Genomic DNA, 6,000 nt, shown 5'->3' with positions numbered 1-6,000 from the left:
ATGAATTTAACTCAAAGTAAAAGAAAAATTTATTTTTTTTATCATGCTACCATTATTGAACATATATAATTTATACAAGTTATACTAAAACTTATGTGTAAGCGGTATTAAAATATCATTTACTTAACCGTATCAAGACATGATGGTTAGTGTATGCCACATGTTATCACTTATGATGGCAGTCTTTGTTTCGCTACTATTAATAATTGTAGCGTGATGTTTTGCTATGTTTACGTCTGGACAATACAGAAAACAAAGAAACAAATATAGTTAAGGTTCTGATTTTGTGTCCCATAGAAATGAAAAGTATAGTCATCCTCCTTGATCGTCTGCGCGTACGCATCTGAAGATATACCCCGAGCGCCGTGTACTCGGAGTCAGTTAAGCGCGCGATTCGAAACGTTCCACATTCGAATTTTATTTATTTTTAAGTTCGTGCAGCCGTGATAAAATTAACTGACAGTTCTGTCTTAGTTTTTCTGTGTTTTCGTGTTTTAAAAAAAGGTTGGTCTATTTTTTTTAAGGTGTATTTAACAATTTTATAGAGATGTGTAATTTTTATTTTTCGTAAATATGTATAATTTGTTTTGATACATTATAATTTTATAAATAAAAATTAAACAGTCAGAAAAGTATATTCTTACTGAAAAAAAAAAATAAAATAAAAAAAATACAAAAGTGCAATTTTAAAAATGGAAAGAAACATTATTCAAAATTATTAAATAAGAAATCCTAATAGGAGTCTATAGTTTCAAAATAATAATTAAAAAAGTAATAGCTTTTCACTTAAAAGTAGTTGTAAGTTGCATTAGTTTGATATTTGAATCCGCAAGATTATTATTAGAATATTAGCGATATTTTTTAAGGAAGTACTAAAAATAAATAACGCTCTCTATACTCTAACACCAATCTACATAGAAGTTTTTTTTTTACTTTTCGCTTATTATGTTTAGATCTTTATTATTAATAAACATAAACAGATTTACAGATAAAATAAAAAATTGTACACGTATGTAAAACAGTAAATGGGGTATCAATACGACATTGTTAAGATTATTTTTTTAATATTGAGTATTGCCGGTAATTTTTCAGTAGAGTATTTAATTTATAATACAAAGTCAAATGTTTTGACTATTTATACATTTTTTTCATGTTCTTTGCGAGATTATCTACAAGAGAACACTCTTTTAAATTTTTCTTTTTCTTTGAGGTGCAACAAAATATATATATATATTTTTTTATTTTCTTTATTTTAGAAAGCGATTTGCGTTGTATTTTATATTTTAATATCTGCCTCTATAAATGTCAAAAAATGGCAAACACTAACACTAAAATATTTATGGCAAAACACTACATGCGCGTAAGATCATTTTGATAATTAGATTATATTAGACAAATCAAATTCATCCTATTTTTATTAGTTATGCATTTTACTATGAAAAGGTCAGCATTTAGACTTTTTGTAGTTATACCCGTCGTAGATCTCTACCACTATTGTTTAACTTAGCAGACGTTTTAACTAACGTTTTGTCCAAATTATCTTGCTTGTTTTCATATACGTTTTATTTAAAAGCAACTTAATATCTCCCGTTGCTTTTCGTACCCTCTGACAGGAACTTTGGCAGCTAGTTGGCAGCACACATGTGTTAAACCTTGTTTCATGTCACTGCCAATGTCATTGCGAAGTGAATTTAACGATCACACAAAACTTTTATTTATTATCTCGACCACACTGATCAATCTTCTTTGTGTATTCTCCACTGTATGTGACATTGGCGGAATCAGCCGTGCTTCACTGGCACAACTGAAAGCCATTAAACCGATCAATCAATCAGCTTTTATTTAATCAAGCATCTCAATCAAGACTCTATTAGGTATGCTGATCTTAAGTGCAATGAAGTAAATCTTAACTCCCTTCTTTATATCTTCACTAACTTATATCTCCCTCTAAACTTCCGTTCGCCTCAACGGATAACACTTTTCGTAAAACTCTCGTCACGCATTCACCAACTCCTCAAGCTAAGCGTGCGTGGAGAAGTTTTACTTAAAAAAAGAAACGAGAAACTAAGAATATGTGGATAATATGTCTCTTAGTAAATAAAAAAACTTTTATTTAATCTAAAGCTAATGTATCGAAATAGCTAGGGGCGTAATCGTTTATATACTACCAATGAATTTAATACTGTGTGTCATCGGGTTTATTTCAGTCAGCTGACGCGTTACATGTATCGTCTTGAACTAATACAGCAAGGCTAGGTTACTTGAATAGTTTAATGCGGGGCTGAGCAACCTTTTTTTAGTAGAGGGCCGCGAAATTTTGAAAAATTTATATTCGTCCCAAAAGCACAAACAGTTAACAGTTTTGAAAATTTGAAAAATTTGGCGGGCCGCACAAAACCTCTATTCGGGCTACATGCGGCCCGCGGGCCGCGGTTTGTTCACCCTTGGTTTAATGCATAGGAAGACGATTTTGTTATTACACTTGCTTCACAATTGTAGATCAATTATTATGATTTGTTAATCTCATTATTTTCGATAAAAATAAAATCAAAAATTATAACAAACATTTCGTATAGCAAACGTTATTACTTATTTATACGAAAACGATTAAAATAATATAGGACTGACGACCCACACTCTACATATTTTAGGATTTTGCATCTAAAGAAGTATATCCATAGTATATAGGTCATACATATATTACTAGAAACATTGCACCAATACAGCCAATGGTAATGAAAATGCTACAAATACATTAAGAACCATTAAATTTAAAGTTATGACTGAAACAATATTTAGGAACAGCAATACTATTAACCGTTACAATGTATTGTAATATGTGAAACAAATAATGTTCATTGCACGTTTTAATAATATATTCTTTATATTATTATATTATAAAATCATATTTACAAAGAAAGTTGGCAAGGGCGAACTTATCTCTAGAAGAGATCTCTACCAGTCTACCCATGGTGGTGAGAATTGCTGTTACCGCGGGGCAGTGCAAGAGTGATTAATAATAATGCTTATAAATCTATAAACTTATTCACAATTAATAATATAAAATACATGTATACTTGACTACATACACACTTACACGTGAACATGTACATACATACAAATAGATACATACATAAAATAAAATAGATACATACATAAAAAAACATACATACATAAATAAATACATAAAACGTTTTAATAAGTCTAAAACATAAATTTAAAAAATAGCTTTTGTACTTAGCTCAGTTTCAGTTTCAATTTTTGTTTTAAATAAAAAAAAGTCATTAAAATGTAATGAATTAGCTATCTTTACGCGTTGGCTAGTTGGCTTAACTAATTTCATTTCATTTCTGTTGAATTTACGTTGTATTTATTAAATCGCAGAAATGCATCAAATATTTTTTTATTTTGTACTGTCAGGCACAGTTTTTGCAATAGAAAATTAAAACAAAATAATGAAAAATGATGAATGAAAAAAAAGTAAGTCCATATGAAGTCAACTTTTCCTCCTTCGTGTCAACTTTTTAAACATATTTTATTCTCCAGTGATGTCTTCTAAACCTTTTTGTAGTTCGAACTAATTCGTACACACCCGTTCACCACACTTAGCTTCCAAGGAACTGATATAATTACGTGGTATTACTAGGAACTGTATAGTAAAAAAAATTGTGTAATGTATGATGACTTACTAAAGTGTATCTTTATTTTTTTAATTGAACGCGTTAATTTAAGAAGATTTTTAGTTGAATACAAAAAATGTACCATAAGCCATGTATATTGTTGAAGTTTGTATATTAGGCGTTTTAGTTATAAAGTTATCTTAAGCCTACCGGAGGCTTACAAGAAAAATTGATAATTCAAAAGATATTCCTGCTTCTATTTAGAACTACAAATAATAAATTAAATATGAATATCTACGTCTTCATTTGCAAGTTTCACTGTACTTTAGCAAATATATAATTATGCGTTATTGATATATCGCCTTAGTGTTAGCCTTTGCTTACGTTATGTAAAATTAATCATAAAACATAAATGGTGTTAATTATTCTCGGAATACCTTCTGTTAAGTCTTACATAATTTATATTGTTGTTCTTTAGTTTTATACCTACTGGTCTAAGATCAGAACTGGACACTATCTTAACCCATTTGTTAAATGGATAAAAACTATTCTATATATGATGTGCGTGTAAAGCATCGTGGTGGATTTTAAGCTGCTATCCTTCTCCTACATAGAGAAAGAGGTCTGTGCCCAGCAGTCGTATTACAGGCTGAATTAAATCAAATCAAAATAGAGAATTGCAACAAAACTTAACATTGTTATATTAAATTATTGGTCATAAATCATCTGGCACGAGCCACTGTTCGCTGCCGAGGCACGCTCGTTTTGTTCGCTCATCAAACTCTAACAATAATCTAACTAACCTGAGTTTTGTTCACCAATTACAGACGGCTCACAATTTTCTATGTCGTACATCGTACCCGTAATAATACTGTATCTACTATACGTTAAACATTGTATGTAACAGTGTATTATTTATCTGTGTCAATTAGCCAAAAATAATTTTGTTAAATCAAAATAATTAAGTATTTATGATAACATCATTCTACGAAAATTTTTGTGAGGTGTCAGTTACGACTCAAATATAAACATATAATTATGTCTGAACTAGCTGTGCCCGCGGCTTCGCCCGCGTAGAAATCAGTGTGTAACAAAGTTTTCCCGGCAAACTTACAGTGAAACTATCATCAAAATCGACTTAGCCGTTCCGTAAACCTTCCTCTTGAAGCCCTCTCTCCATTGGTGAAACCGCATGAAAATCCGTTCAGTAGATTTTGAAGAAATCGATCACATATTCTTTTGGGGACTTTGTTTTATAATACACTAACTGTCGCCCGCGACTACGTTAGCGTGGTTATGAAGATACGCATTAATATTAAGATGTTTAACGCAAATTATTTTTTTATTTCAGTCACTTGAAATGCTTATCACACTGAGTAACATTTTAAAAGGTGCAATTTAGTATAATTTAATAGTTATTTTTATAACACCTCTCTATAGACCACATTTTTAGTTTTATTTTCACGCTGCAGTATAAATGACCTATCAGATGAACTTATAGCTGCTGTATATGTTTCATACAAACTATTAACCCCAAATAAACCCCCTTAACGGTGGAATATCACAAAATCCGTTCTTAACGGACGTCTACTAACTATAATCTACCTCCCTGCCAAATTTCATATTCATCCTGGATTGATGGACCATCCAGTGGTTATTAAGTTCTCGTGATGAGTGATATTTTTCTTTTATATATATATATTACGATGCATTATTTGGACACCTTCTCACTATCTATAGAGCATAAATTTTAAATTTCAAGTCTCTTACTTCAAAAACATAGGACTTTCATACAAACTTCCAACCCCCGTTTTACCCCCTTAGGGGTCGAGTTTCGTAAAATCCGTTCTTAGCGGATGCCTACGTCTTATAAGGAGCCTATCTGCCAAATTTCAAGTTTGTAGGTGTTATAGTTTCGGAGATTTCGTGATGAGTGAGTGACCTTTCGCTTTTATATATATAGAGATTGGTATGAGTTTGTAAATACTTAACAGGTTTTTTATGACTTGAAATGGATTATACATAATATTATTTTAATTGTAAATACTTTGAGTAAAATGTACTATATATGAATGAATTAAATACAGAATTTACAAATTAAGAACCAAAGAAATACTAGTAAAAAAATAATGTTTACTCTAAAAAGAAAAATACATTTCTCTAACATTCCTAAATTTAAATAGATTTTAAACGAAATAAAAATGTCACGTAGACATTTTTTTATATATCTTGAAACTTTAGCTTATCACCAGAGTACTAATTTTTTATACTTATATAACTATAGAAGTATAAAATCAATACAGACACGTGTAAATACATAAATTAGCAAATAAACTTTATTTGAACAAGTTAAATATTCTTATATTGAACATATCTTTGT

The 6,000-nt window shown here is 30.1% G+C and overlaps 1 protein-coding gene across 1 annotated transcript in view; it reads left to right on the top strand.

The window, feature by feature from the left end:
* Positions 1-328: 328 nt before the first annotated feature.
* The window catches only part of LOC123661872 (hemocyte protein-glutamine gamma-glutamyltransferase-like), a 29,612-nt gene continuing 23,940 nt past the window's right edge, over positions 329-6,000 (top strand). The window contains exon 1 of the mRNA XM_045596810.1: positions 329-504. The gene's annotated coding sequence lies outside the window, so the exon portion shown is untranslated. The remainder of the gene's footprint in view (positions 505-6,000) is intronic.

This window comes from Melitaea cinxia, chromosome 17, assembly GCF_905220565.1.
Source record: "Melitaea cinxia chromosome 17, ilMelCinx1.1, whole genome shotgun sequence".
In the NCBI taxonomy this organism is placed as follows: Eukaryota; Metazoa; Arthropoda; class Insecta; order Lepidoptera; family Nymphalidae; genus Melitaea; species Melitaea cinxia.
Note: the sequence above shows the minus strand (reverse complement) of the source record. Positions and strands in the feature narration are given on the sequence as shown.